Source organism: Mya arenaria, chromosome 16, assembly GCF_026914265.1.
Source record: "Mya arenaria isolate MELC-2E11 chromosome 16, ASM2691426v1".
Taxonomy (NCBI): domain Eukaryota; kingdom Metazoa; phylum Mollusca; class Bivalvia; order Myida; family Myidae; genus Mya; species Mya arenaria.
Window position 1 is genome coordinate 3512193 of NC_069137.1, and position 15262 is coordinate 3527454.

At 32.7% G+C, this 15262-nt stretch overlaps 1 protein-coding gene across 6 annotated transcripts in view; it reads right to left on the bottom strand.

Annotated features, from left to right (window-relative positions):
• The window catches only part of LOC128221261 (trichohyalin-like), an 86188-nt gene that overhangs the window by 47387 nt on the left and 23539 nt on the right, over positions 1-15262 (bottom strand). For 5 of the 6 annotated variants that reach the window (XR_008258931.1, XM_052929802.1, XM_052929803.1 and 2 more), the window contains exons 2-3: positions 4044-4121; positions 2602-2633 (exon numbers count right to left, since the gene is read on the bottom strand). The gene's annotated coding sequence lies outside the window, so the exon portion shown is untranslated. Of the gene's footprint in view, positions 1-2316; positions 2386-2601; positions 2634-4043; positions 4122-15262 lie in introns of those variants that run through there. The other variant, XM_052929801.1, reaches the window with a different exon arrangement.

Here is a 15262-nt window from a genome sequence, read left to right on the forward strand (position 1 = left end):
ACATACCCTGAAGTCAAATATTCCAATATCAACCCTGTTTAAACACTATGTTTTGTGAATCACTGAAGAAATATTAAAAATCAGATTTAAATGTATAGAACAAAAAAGGTCCATTGACAAAACATGTCTTTTTAAACCTTTTATTATCTTTAATAATGTGCATCAACCATAACTATATACTGAGTACCATTTAATGATTCCAAGTATGTTTCAACATTTTTTGTGATTTAAAAAGTATTACTACTACTTCCTTCCTTGCAATTACAATCTTGCGGGATTGTCGCTAACAACGCAAAATATCAGATTATTTATAAATTGTGATGTTATAAAATGTGTAACTATTATGTACAATCAACATCACGTTAATTATGTTTATGAATGTTGTTTTGATATGAATTAATTACCAGTTTCGACTATTTTAAAGTATACTATAATACAATTGCACCGTAACAAATATAATTCAATTCAATTTCTCCGTTAAGGTTTTGCATAAGTCTATTGTTCCGACGGTTAACTGAGTTTGTCCTCGGGTATCTCCTGGTTTGGCGGGAAATAGCTACGTTATATAAAGCGGTGCAATTTCTATTGGAAGAGGGATTGTCTTCCTTTGGACTTAATTGACGATATTTATACTAGTTTGAATTAGATTTAACATCGAAACACCTTTATTAAAAATAAACAAAATATTGTTGGAATATTACATTGTTTCTGGATTTATTCCTTGAATAACAATAGGTCTGTGTTTGTTAATATTGGAACAAATTACAATTAAAAGAATGTTTAAAATGTGTTTGTGTATCTCAAACTTCAGTGTGTTAAGTTAGGGGTCTACTAAAATGAAATGAACCTCGCCACAGACCGCTCGTAAAATGCATACAATCTTACACTAAAATATTCACAGCCGGTGCGCTTAAAAGTATAATCGTTCACTAGCAAATATGCTTATGCAAAATATGCTTTAAAAGTTTAATTCATGTCCAAAGCATTTGTATATTTTTCATATATCCTTTTCTATTTAATTAATCTAGTATTCCCTATTTCTCCAGGCTCTATTGTTTACCCTACAACACAATGCAATAATCTCGCTCGACATCGTTAAAAAGATTGACTTAGCATTAAGTAAAAATAAATCTTCACCAACGTTGTAAAATAAATAAGGTTTAAATTAAAGCAGCTATACAATGTTATCTCTTATTATTAGGTGGTATGTTTGCAATGCTTTTGTTAAAAAGGACTCAATTTGAGGTTTTATTACATTATATTAATTAGAAGCATGGCCTTTTGATAAGGTATGAACATTGGATTTATGGATTATAAAACTCCCAACGCAGAGTGATCAATTTAATACTGATCATTCTTTGCATAAGGCTATTATTTGCTTCACCCGATAAATGTTTGGCCTATTCATTGCATGGCTGCAATTGTTTATGTAAAGCACCACCTAAGTAGGTATATAATATACTTGATCTTGAAAGAATACACCCTTAAGTATTCATACAAAGATTGTTTTAAACCAAAATTATTTTGGCACATGCCACATCTCATTATAAAATTCAGATATTTAAAGATTCTCAAACGGTCTGCTTTAATTAATAATTTGCTAAATGGGACAATGAACGTAGTGCAATTGCAGCATGCTTTATTAGTGCCGTCTGGAAATTGTCGTCTGAACATATCAACATTTGTGTTCCAACAAATGTGGCATTTTTATAACAGTTTGGCATGTCCCTTTTATGGCTTTGATATACATTCCCAAACATTGCTTATATTTTTGAAATGAGCATCAGCGACTGAATTAACAGATAATCATTGGATTATCATTAAAGAGATTATATTATTTGTATTTTAGAAAGTATTTCATATCATTTTCCTTTCGTTTAACTGAACCATAATGAACTTTATTTTGCCTGAAAAGACATGTAATGTATAACTCATTTTCAAATTCATTTTTGCAAAATATTCATTAGATTTCTAGAGCAATACGCGATCAACATCACTTATATTCACAAATCCTGTCAACTTGATGACATACATTCTAAAATGGAATGATTATTGTGACCTAATGTGTTTCGTTTTAGCATTTGTTATTGTGTCAACATAACTCCACTGAATATAGTTTACAACTACAGTATATTAGCAAATACCAAACTATTAAAATACCACTTAGTTATAATAGTTCATGCTATCACATTCTAAAGGAATATATATGTTGGAACTATAAGTGTACTTCCAATGTATTTCCAAACGGAAATGAAATGGAATATTATCGTAGGCAAATTTCCATTGATTAGTTAATACAAATCTACAAAAAGTTACCATGGCATTATAGTCTTGTCGATTTGTTGATGTCGACTTCAGGAGTTATTACGAAGGTGTTGTTAACAAAAGTTGATTGTTCACTTGTCAAGCAAATCGACAAAATTAAATCAACGCAATTAGCATATACTATATAAGTTCGAAAATTCAGTTATGGTGGGAAAAAAATCCGCAAATCTTCGTAATCATTTGTATGTTTATTTCTTGCAATTCATATTTTCAAATACATAAAAATCATGGTTTGTTGAAATCTTATTCATTTAAAATGTAATAAAAATGTTTTACCTGTGAAAGATATATACTTAGTCCGTCCTAATCTGAAATACCAATGATAGATGCAATTAGTATTTGTATGAATAATTAAACTGGCTATTTATTGCGTGCAGACACTCTTAAAATGAACCAATAATTTGTATTGATTGCAAACGGTATCATTAGATCTATGATTAGCGATGAGCCTTTTGTTAATATATTTACCACAATGTCTTTAATCTAAGGTTAATGAATACTAACCAAACGCAAAACCATCCAATATACAGTAATCCGAGTATTTATTTAAGGAATGAATTGCAGGCTTGATGTCATTATCGGGGTATGAACGCAATTGGGCTGGTCTAAGTGTGTGGAGTCCGAAGGACTCCACGCGTACTTTGACCAGCACAATTGCGTTCATATTCCCGATAATGACATCAACCCCGCAATTCATTCCTTATATTTACACCAATAGTTCATTATTTTATTCAAGAAACGTTAAAAAAATATTCATTTCATTTCGGATTACATTTCAGTAATCCTTTCTTACCCATTCTGTAAATAGGACGACCCGACCTTTTTTTCAAATGACGTCATAATAACGCGGGAAAAGATCAACCACTTGAAATCACTTTTAAACGTAAAATTGAAACACTTTCGGAAACAAAACATTTCAAATATAATAACTTTGCACTTTCTAAAATGTTGATTTATATTTTACGGGACCTGCTGACAGAATACAAACAATAACAAGATCAAATTTTCATGTTTATTGTTATGCGATGAATTGCGATCCGAACATATCCGAAGATGTTGCGTTCATCGATGGATGAACGCAATTGCCGAAAGGCAGTTCATGTAAGGAATGGAAGTTGAGGTGTAAATATTAACTAATGCAATATATTTGACAATGCATGCAGAAATACCATACATTTAAACATAACCTTATGCCGAGGCCCTTTTTGTTAATTATTCTTATTGATAGCAAATATGGTAGAAAGATCAGAATAATGATATAGTATATTTCTTTTCTTAGTTTCACTAGTTATTGACGCCTTAGTCATCATTTTTCCGAAATGACTGAACACCTGCAAACCGCACAAACCGACCAATGACGTTGTCATCCTTTTAACGTTGTAAAACGTGTTCTACATCATTTCCAGACCTCAATCTTAGTAGTATATAATTACCAAAACATCCGTCGTATGAAAAATCGAATACGCGTATGGATTCCAGTACTTTAGTTAATATAGTATATTCGGACCACGTTCGTAAACATGTGCATTCTTAATATATAATAATATTTATTAAATGAACAACATTGTTCTGTGCAACCGAGCACCGGCTTATCGTTTTACAACTGTGCAAGTCCTTGTAGTTTTCATTATATTATTAAGAAATCATCTTTGTCGAGAGACATTAGGGTATAATATTGAAATAAAACGAAGGAAATGTATATCATGTACTTGAAATACCTTTAAGCTTTTTGCTGATGTTTCTACCTGATCTATTGCTGTTGACAATCATAGAGCAGCAGGTATCACTCTTCCGACCTGCATAAAATAAACGAATTGGCTAAACGTTCGCTTGTCACTTTTAATTCACCAAAAACCGAATCAATTCTCCTATCACGAAAACATAACAGGCCATATCACCCGCCTCTCTTTATGAACGACATCCCAATCCAGACACTCGAAAATCGTAAGCACTTTGGAATCACATTATCCTCGAGCGCAACCTGGTGTGAACATATAAACACCATTTAAAAGAATGCATGGCAACGTACCAATATCATGAAGCAATTTAAGTTTACACTCGATTGAAAACCATTGGAGATTATTTACAAAACATTTTTCAGGCCCACTCTGGAGTATGCCGACATTGTGTGAGAAACCATAACACAGGCTGAAACAGAAGATCTAAAACGACTTTGAACTGAAGCAGCTAGAATAATATCAGGAGCAACACAGTTGGTGTCGCTAAACAATCTTTACAGGCAAACTTTGTCTACTCTTTAAAATGTATCATTCACTTGCACCTACTTATTAAAACGACATGTTGCCACCATTTGTTTGTGATGTAACGACATACAAATTAAGAAACGGTCGCAATATACGCAATATTCAGTGTAACTCTCAATCACTCGCCTTATCCTTTTTTTCATTTAACCATTTCGTTATGGAACTCTCTGTCCGATTCAACAAGAGAATCACAATCGCTTTGTTCTTTTGAGCATTCACTCAATTAAAAAAAAACTTTGTTGTTTCAGACCATTTTCTATGCTGGAACCAGATACATATACACTCAAAACTCACGACTTCACATCACATGAACATCTGTTTTTAAAGAATATAATTGACCATCCATTATCTATCTATTTCGTACCAGCAGTAGTGTATAAAACACTTCAAGAAATAGTTTTTACAATTATTTTACCCACCATATCTCTAACAATGAAACCAGAAGAGAGATTTAGTAAAACTAATTATGGTCAATTTTCAATTTTGTGATATACTCACTGTTTATGCGTTTCATTACTCGTTATTTTGTATGTATGCTACGCATTTCGGTAGATCAAATGTTTATTTACTTTGTTCAATATGTTATTCAATAAATACTGGTTAAGCCAACACTCGGTGAGATTTAAATCTGGGGGTTAATAGTGATATGGTTTTGGTCTTGCTTGTTTAGAGCGCAAATCGTTGTGAGAAAATCACAAGCTATACACATATCGCCAATTGTTTATGTTTTCAATAAATGTCAGGACTGATATTGTATATCCATTTCGTCCATTGTTAATGTATTGAAAAAAAATCAAGTAATGTTTAGTACGCTAAAACGTATAAACCTATCTTGGTCTATCGCTCATTATCGTCATTCAATTGCCCGGGTATCTTTTTTTGCATTGGAAGTTGAGCTAATTATCTTCTTAATCGCTTGATCAATTAGGCGTCATATCATCGCTCGTAATGAATCAACTGACCGATTAAACCCCATAAATATTGTCTGCAAGACTTAAACGATTTCAAAGTTATAGTGTACAGCCTATATAACTAAGTATAGGTTTAGAAACTCAAAACAACATTAACATGTTCTTAAACATTTTCATTAACATTGTCTATTCACTAGCCAACTGGCATGACTCGCCGCTAAATAACTAACCTATGTCAGACTGCGTTTCACTTTTTAAGAGTTGAATATGTTATTTCGGCTTGATTTATACAATTTGAGGTGATTTATATATCCAGAAGATGAGTTCTTTGGTACCTAACAACCCTTGATAAAAATACCTATTTTTAATATAGTATATATGCACTGTGCTGTTTGTGGAGTTTTGTGCTGTTGTTTCATGTTTCTAGTTTGTGATTTGTTGTGTTTGTGTTTTATGTCTTTGGCATTTGCAATGTGCCATTAAACGGGATCTATGTTTAAACATTTGAGCGTGTTTCTTTAGGTTTTTTTGTAGTTTTTCACATAAGTATTTATGTTCTTTGTTATGATGCGAGTTTTGCTTTATACTCTGTTGTTTACAAGTTGATTGTGGCTCCGATAAAACATATTTCATTTTTGTAATTATTGATAAACGTTTTTTTTAAAGAAACCTTTATCAGTAGCATTTTCGTCCATCTATTTTAAAATTTAAAAAAACAACTACACATGATATATATGTAGCGTGGGTGTACTAAGACAAAACCACTCAACTTCGGAGTTCGAATATTTATTTATACGTAGTCGAACGAAACCAGGCACGTCTAAATAATAATTAAATATGAATGAATATTTGAGCTCAAAGATAAGAGCGAATATTAAATAAGTAAGAATATAGTAACAACTGTTACAATTGAAATCTTGACTTGCGTCGATGATGATTCAGAACGGAATGATTTATGTGTTTATATAAATAAGGGCGTGTGCAATGAAGCGGGAAAAAGGGGAAAAGGCATTATGAACCAATAACTCACTCTATAAATTTAGACAAATTCGCATAACCAGTATTCACGCTCTGACGCACTCGGACATAGACGGACAGTAACGCACAGAGGACAATAACTACGTAGCACAACACTAAACACGACGATACACAAACAATACAAAACGATATACGATATAGAACCATACCAAACACACAAACTAATAAAATACTGAAATATGCACCTTGCTACATATAGTATGGTTTTTAACCACTTTTAAGACCTAAGCAGATATGTTTTGTACTTAATAAAGCTACCTGCAAGTTTCCAATCGATAACATGTGAAGTGTTTGTTTGTTTATTTGAGTTTATCAAGGTCTTCCCGCACCCATTGGCTTGACCCCGCCGTGACGCCATCACAACTTAAATTGTGTTTATATCCCATAAGTGACTTGAGATAGAATTGACAGCAATTTGCAATCAATTCCAGAGATTGGAAGACTTGAAGAAAAAGAGTGAGATACAAGATATACGGGTGCAATACCCCAGCTCATTGCAAAGAGACCTCTTGGTTCTTTAACATGCTCGGTGTAAAGCACCGATACACGGGATACGACTTTCCTGAGTTGAACCAGTACTGAGTACACTACTTTCAAGCACTACCCTTTAAATGCCGAGCGCAAGGGAAGGGGTCACTTGTACCAGCTTTTAACGTCTTTCGATATGACGCACCCCGGAATCGAATCCACGACCTCCCACACCGTAGGCGGACGCTGTAACCACAAGGCCACGGAGACGGTTAATTTGAAGTGGTGGAGGTGCCCTTGGTTTATAACGCTGGTTTTGGAATGAATAAAAAAGGACCAGAGGTAAGACATTTCTTAAAAGAAGTCAAGGAATTGAAATATTTTAATAAGAATATGTGTAGATGTTATGGGTTACGCGAGTTGCACGGTGTTTTTAAATGTTCTTTCTTTGCATTTCATCTGCAAACTTCGCTATCTTTTTTATCACTGGAAAATATCTTATTTCTTAATTATAGTATCCATCATAACAAGGTTTAACTGGAATTTAGGGAAAAAAATATAGTGTATCGTATTCAGCGCCGCTCCTTCTGATATGTAAATCAAGTATTAGCAGCTGCAATACTCGTTTAAACGTTCAAACAGAGCTCGTTTACGGCTAAATGACGGGATCAACACGGAGAAGAAACTCAGCTGCCCGAAACACGCAAAAATATATTTTTATGATTTTGCTGTATGCGCGGCAATTATTTTTAGCATAACGCAATTATATTTTGTGATGCAAAAACATTAAAATTGACTTCCAAACAAGTAGGGTAGCTTAGCCATTTAATGCTAAACCTTTATACAATTTGGTCGTGTCCCCTGTTTGCCTTGTACTCAACAAATCCCTCAACATTGTTTTATTAACCGATTGAACCCAGACAGAAAATCAGTCAACAGTCAGTTTATTTTAACAAGGCTTTGGGCTTCAGGGCAAGCACTAGCTGATTGTGTTTTAACGCTATGAGCAGCGCTTGGGTTTCAGTGATCTAATTCAGTATTTGTCTACAGTGACCACATCATCATCATCATCAGCAGCAGCAGCAGCAGCAGCAGCAACAGCATCATCATCATCATCATCAGCAGCAGCAGCAGCAGCAGCAGCATTATCACCATCATCATCATCATCATCATCAGCAGCAGCAGCAGCAGTAGCAGCAACACCAGCACCAGCACCAGCACCAGCACCAGCATCACCACCAGCACCAGCACCAGCAGCACCAGCAGCACCAGCAACACCAGCATCACCAGCATCACCAGCAGCATCATCATTGACATCAGCATCATCATCATCATCATCATCATCATCATCACCATCATCAACATCATCATCATCATCATCAGCAGCAGCAGCAGCAGCATCGTCAAGTTGAGATAAACATTTATAGGTTTAGATTTTTTTGTAATTTGTTTACTAGCTATTTGTTGATTTGGTACAAAAGTTTGTCAAAATTACAAGCAAGCAAAATATTAAACAAGCATTCATGCACTAAACATTTGTTTCAATTATACTGCCCATACAAGAAAGTATGACAGATTGGACACAATAAGGTATTAACCAGCATTTCTAAATTGAGGATATATATATTGTCTGCACGGACGAATTGTCAAGTGATGAACAGAAGTGATCTATTCTAAAATTATTTATATATCAAGCCTTTATTTGGTAAATTCTTCAATACCGTTTCGGAGATATATAATGTACAATAAAATAAACACGATTTTTTTTAAAATTGCAGTTATATGGTCCAAGAGTTGGTAAATAATATATGTTTATCAGTCTTTTATACAACTATAGACTTTTTGAAGATCATGACGTTTAAAGATACAGCTTAATCTTAACATGCATTTTGAATATATGTCGGCAAAACGGTTAACTCATTATGGAAAACTATATGAACTTCGATCATTTTTCCGTGTATTGGAATTATCAACTCCAGCAGATTAAGCAACATTATTTGCATTTGCAGCCACAATCTATATTTCATTGATTAGATGTATGCATCTCTCGTATTTGTTTTCAATGTCGGATCTGCATCTTCTTTAGCAACATTACTTTCATCTTTGGCCTGATTGGCACAGTCGGACAATTTCATTCGGAAATCACGTATCGTAACGCCTTACATTGTTAACAACAGTGCGAATGCTGTTATATATAAGTCTAGAATGTCTTAGGGTATTTGAAGAAAACCTGTATTCAGAAGTAAGGAATTAGGAGACAGTTTGTGTCCACCTCATAATTGGCAGCGTGTTATATTGTGTAACAGATGTCTCGTACCCGATTTAAATGTATAATTAAACTTACTGGAATGCTTAAGCAATAAACAACCAAAAGCAATATAAATTAATTCATTAATATAAGTAAGTGTTTGGTAGTGTAGTATTGCATGCAACTAGCATCTTTCGTGTGTACGTTTAAGTTGATTTAGCAATCACAAGTGAGGTAAATATACTATATATAAGTAAGTAGAAAACATGGTAATTATAAGGAACCAAGCAACCAGTTACAGAAGAGATTGTCAGCCTGCTTTGCAGGAATCGATTCAGTTCTGAAGTCGCGAAAATACACGAATAGCTATGCTACGGTTTAAATGTTTCATGGGCTGTCTAAATATACTGAGCATTTCGATCTGCGTGGAGTGAAAACCTCACGCTTATGTTTACTCTGATCATCGCAGAGTAACGTATGAATCGCATTTAATAAAATTACAAAAAACTCGCAATGTCTCGTTTATAATCAATTTCATCAGGCTCCTTCTATATATATTTAATGACTTTTAACTTTGTCGTACCCAAATATATTTGAATATGGTACCAGTATCTCTATGACTGGTGTTCAGCATTACATCTTTGGGTTTATGATGGGTCAAGTGTGAATACTGTCCAATATCCTTGTTTTGAGGCCCGATATGTCTAATTACCTTATGTATATGTATGGCGTTATTGGTTGTTTTTCAACTGAATTAAAATGCACTCTGAAAAATCGGTATATACATGAGCATTTAACTGCTATACTCCTTGGGCACCGAATACCCCTTTTCAACCTGAATCCCGTGTGAAAAATACTATCGAACTATTTCGCCCACTTGAGTCAAAAGTATAAAACAAACAGCAATGTTATCGCTAATCGAAAGGTTTGTTTCCTTTTATCATTGTTTTTTGGTGCTCCATTTTGTGTTCTGGTACTCTCATGATATGACATTATGATTGAAATTTGAAATGAGTGGCGTACATGAGTCCACGATGATATGACAAACAGAAAGCCTTGTTTTGAATTACACGAGTTTTTAACTATGTTTAACAATGTATATGTACCAAAAAATGCGAAATACATGAAATAAGCTAGCAAGAGCAAAAATAAACCGGAACTCAAGAAGCACTTGTCCATTTATTGTCCAATTGAAGTGTTCTTAATACTTAATGATACTTTTACTTGCTGGGTTGTTTAAAAAACCAGCAAAGTTCCTGTTTTCGCCTATTGGAGTAAGAAATTCGTTTCAGAAATTATCTTTGTTCACGAAAACAGTTTGTGAGTGACATAATTACAGCAGCGATTTCATGGTTTCTGTTTTATTACATAATACCAAAGCACACACGCCATGTAGTATGGCGGAAAGCTTTAATCACACCATTTTAGTTAATTTGGAATTAACGCAGAACAAAAATACAAAATCATTTTAGCTGTAGTCCATGCACACTTTATCCCATGCTGCAGAATATCATTGGATCTATAAACTCTTTCAGCAAGATATAATAATATTATGTAATTACATACTTGACACATTACACTACCTTTATAACTATACAAAATCATTTCTTATGTTTGCTTGCACAGATATAAAGCTTTAATGTCATATTATAATGTTATATTATGTCAAAAAATTTCACACATTCTATTACAGACAAATTACCAAAATTGGCCCCTAATAGCCATACAGTTATACAATATAGATCTTTTAAGAAATTTAAAAAAGAAGCTTATTTGGCTTGAAATTAATGGTCTATATTGCAAATCGTTCTTAATCAATTTCATTTTTCGACCTCCGAACTCCCAACAAAAATGGATTGACTTATATGATAAGCAGTTAGAAATAGCTGATAGTTCTAATATTGGGTTTCATTTAATTGGAGATTTTAATATCAATTATTCGCCGGAAAGTGGCAAATATAACAACACTAAATGGGCAGATCTTACCACGAAGTATGGCTTGGAACAATTAATCAAATCACCAACAAGAATTTCAAAAAATAACTCTACTATAATAGATCATTTATATACGAATATGAGTAATCATGTCATTGCATCCTTCCAAGACTAAATGCATGTTAATAGGGTCTGCAAATAAATTAAAAAACACTGGGAATCTTGAACTTTGTATTAATGATGTTCAAATAGTTAATGTTGTTGTGCAAAAGTTATTAGGGTTGTATATAGATAATACACTAAACTGGCATGTGCAAATCGATTATGTTTGTAAAAATCTGAATAAGAAAATTGCACTTCTAAAAAATATAATATATTTCCTCACACCTGATACAAAACGAATGTTTTACAATGCATATATTCTGCCAAATTTTGATTACGGCTGCTTGGTCTGGGGCAAGGGAACCAATTCATATGTGAATAAAATAAATAACTTACAAAAACGAATTGCAAAAATCATACTTGGTAAATCTAAACGAGATTCATCAACAAATCTATTTAAAGAACTAAAATGGCTAAACTTCTCGGATAGATGTAAATACCACGCAGCAGTATTAGTTTACAAGACGTTGAATAGCATGGCTCCATCATATATGTCAGAATTAGTAACAGTTTCAGACAATAATGTATATATGCTAAGATCAATGGCACACAAAGATATTGTTTTACAAACTAGACCTCGTACTAATTATATGAAAGCATCGTTTACATATTACAGCAGAATTGTTTGGAATAATATACCTTTGGAAATACGAGAATCAAAAAACTTTAATACGTATAAAATAAAGGTCAAACAGTACCTCATAGGAAACTTGTGATTATACAAATTGTGATGTTTTATTCATAATTATATTTAACTGAGAGTATCTGTCTAATATTGATTCAACATCATCATCATGTCATCATATGCATCATTATCGTCAGCATCAACAGCATACTTATAATCATCATCATCATCGTCATCGTTGTTAGCATCGTCTTCATGTTTGTCTTATGATTATTTGCCATATTTGCATTCTGTTTCAGAGGGCCATATCGAAAATAAGATTCTGTAGTTTTGTACATGATCTTAATATGTCACCTTCTTAAAATAAAGATATTATTATTATTATTATTATTATATATACACATTGTCAATCATAGGGCTTCCATTATCCCGTTCGCCAGAAAGTGTGGGTCGTTCACACAGCATGACAAATGTTACAACAGAGAGCTATCCAGAACAGCCTGCCGAATGCAAGTTTTTCGCGCGATCGGATCAATTTTCTGGCCACCAGTATTAATAATTAGACATCGTATTAGAACAGAACAGAACAGAACAGTTTAACGATTTAATCAAGCAAACTATGATACATAAGGTAATAGCACAAAAGGAATATCTTATAAGGAATATATAAGTTTAAACCAATTCACTATATAAAGTATGTTCACTTTACAAATAACATTGGTGTATAGAGTATTTAGTTCAAAACATAGTGAATAATAACATAATGCAAATAGTGGTATAACATGTTGATAAAATATCTTATTACATTAAAAGTATTGAATGTGCCTTTGAAGCTTTGTAAGAATATATAATAAATTGACATAAATCTTTCTGAATTATTTTCTGATGGCAGTGACTGTACAGATTTAAAAAAAACGTTTTATTTCTCTCTAAAACTTAAGCATTGTTCAGGCTTACTCATAAACGTATTCATTGCTTTCACTTCTTTCCCGTGCAAAGTCCGTATATTAAGATTATAATTACTAGTATATTTTATTGTGATAACTACAACAATTACAATCATCTACAACGTCGAAGCTTTCGTTACCATATATCCATAACTCATACTTTAAATACTACAATGTTTACTGAGCCTCAATGATATACTATAGCATTGTGAAAACTAATTATTTTGCGTGTATCATCATTGGTTAAGTTAAACACATTATGCGTATTACCCTTGGTTCAATTAGAGGCTATTTTGCGTATAACCATTTGTTAAAAGTTAAAACTGTAATACATATCACAATTGGCTGACATGCAACCTACTGTGCATATCACGAGCGCTTAAAGTGTAGCCTTTTGTGCTTAAAACAACTAGTTATAGTAAAGACTATTGAGTTTTCCACAAATGGTTAAAGTGTTACATATCGTGCGCATCACACATGGTTAAAGTGTAGCACATTGTGCTTATTACAATTTGTTAAAGTAAAGACTATTGAGTTTTTCATAAATGGTTAAAGTGTTACCTATCGTGCGCATTACACATGGTTAAAGTGTAGCCTAGTATGCTTGTTACAATTTGTTAAAGTAAAGACTATTGAGTTTTTCATAAATGGTTAAAGTGTTACCTATCGTGCGCATCACACATGGTTAAAGTGTAGCCTATTGTGATTATTACAATTTGTAAAAGTAAAGACTATTGAGTTTTTAACAAATGGTTAAAGTTTTACCTATCGTGCGCATCACACATATTTAAAGTACAGCATATTGTTCTTATTACAATTTGTTAAAGTAAAGACTATTGAGTTTTTTTAACAAATGGTTAAAGTGTTACTTATCGTGCACATCACGCATGGTTAAAGCGAAGACTATTAAGTTTTTTTACAAATGGTTAAAGTGTTAGCTATAACACGCATCACACATGGTTAAAGTGAAGACTATTGAGTTTTTTTACAAATGGTTAAAGTGTTAGCTATTTCACACATCACACATGGTTAAAATGAATTATAATGTGCTTATAACAATTTGATAACTTGAATCAGTAGAGTGAGGGGTATCAAATTGCTTATGAAACATGTCCAATGCAGAACGTACGAGGCATAGTTTTCAATTAATTTATTTAGGATATTTCAAGGGTCCTATGCTGTATGTACAAAAGTAATCAATACATGATTATATTGGTTATTTAATGTTAAACTTATACCATATAGCATTATCAAAGACTATAAACATGCACAGCATTCTAGAACTTTGTACTTATTTGCTATTTAAAGAAAAGGCGATGAATTAACGAACATATAGAGGTACGATATATATTGTGTTGTTATCGCTAAAGTGAAAAACTCTCTACTTATCACTTCACCAGTGTTTTGTAAACTACACTCGGTTATGACTAGATTTTGTAAACTACACTCGGATATGACTAGATTTTGTAAACTACACTTGGATATGACTAGATTTTGTAAGCTACACTTGGATATGACTAGATTTTGTAAACTACAATATAATATGACTAGAACTTGTAAACTACACTTGGATATGACTAGATTTTGTAAACTTCACTTGGATATGACTAGATTTTGTAAACTACACTTGGATATGACTAGATTTTGTAAACTACAATAGAATATGACTAGATCTTGTAAACTACACTTGGATATGACTAGAATTTGCAAACTTCACTTGGATATAACTAGATTTTGTAAACTTCAGTTGGATATGACTAGATTTTGTAAACTACACTTGGATATGACTAGATTTTGTAAAGTACAATATAATATGACTTGGTTTTGTAAAGTACACTTGGATATGACTAGATTTTGTAAACCTAACTTGGATAAGACTATATTTTGTTAATAACACTTGGATATGACTAGATTGTGTTTAATACACTGCGTTCCTATAAGCTTGGATTAATGGTTGGTTCAATAGCAATTTTTTATCAAATATTACAATAGCTGAATTTATCTGTATACCACGTTATCATTTATATCAGCAGATAACGTTATTTTGAATATATTAACATACATACAAATGTCGTTCGGGTAATCTTATTTGATAGCTTGTTATCAAGGTTGATATAACTTCGGTAGGTAACTACATGTTGACTACGATGTAAGATAACTCAGATAATGCTAACTGAATAGTAAACTTGATTTATAAACTTATTAAAATATTGTTAAATGAATGATGGTAGCGGTTGAAAATAGTTATGCACGATTTTATGATCACTTATTTACAAATCATAATTATACGACTATACGTCAAGCAGAGCCAATGAAAAAGCGGACCGTGTAATAGAATT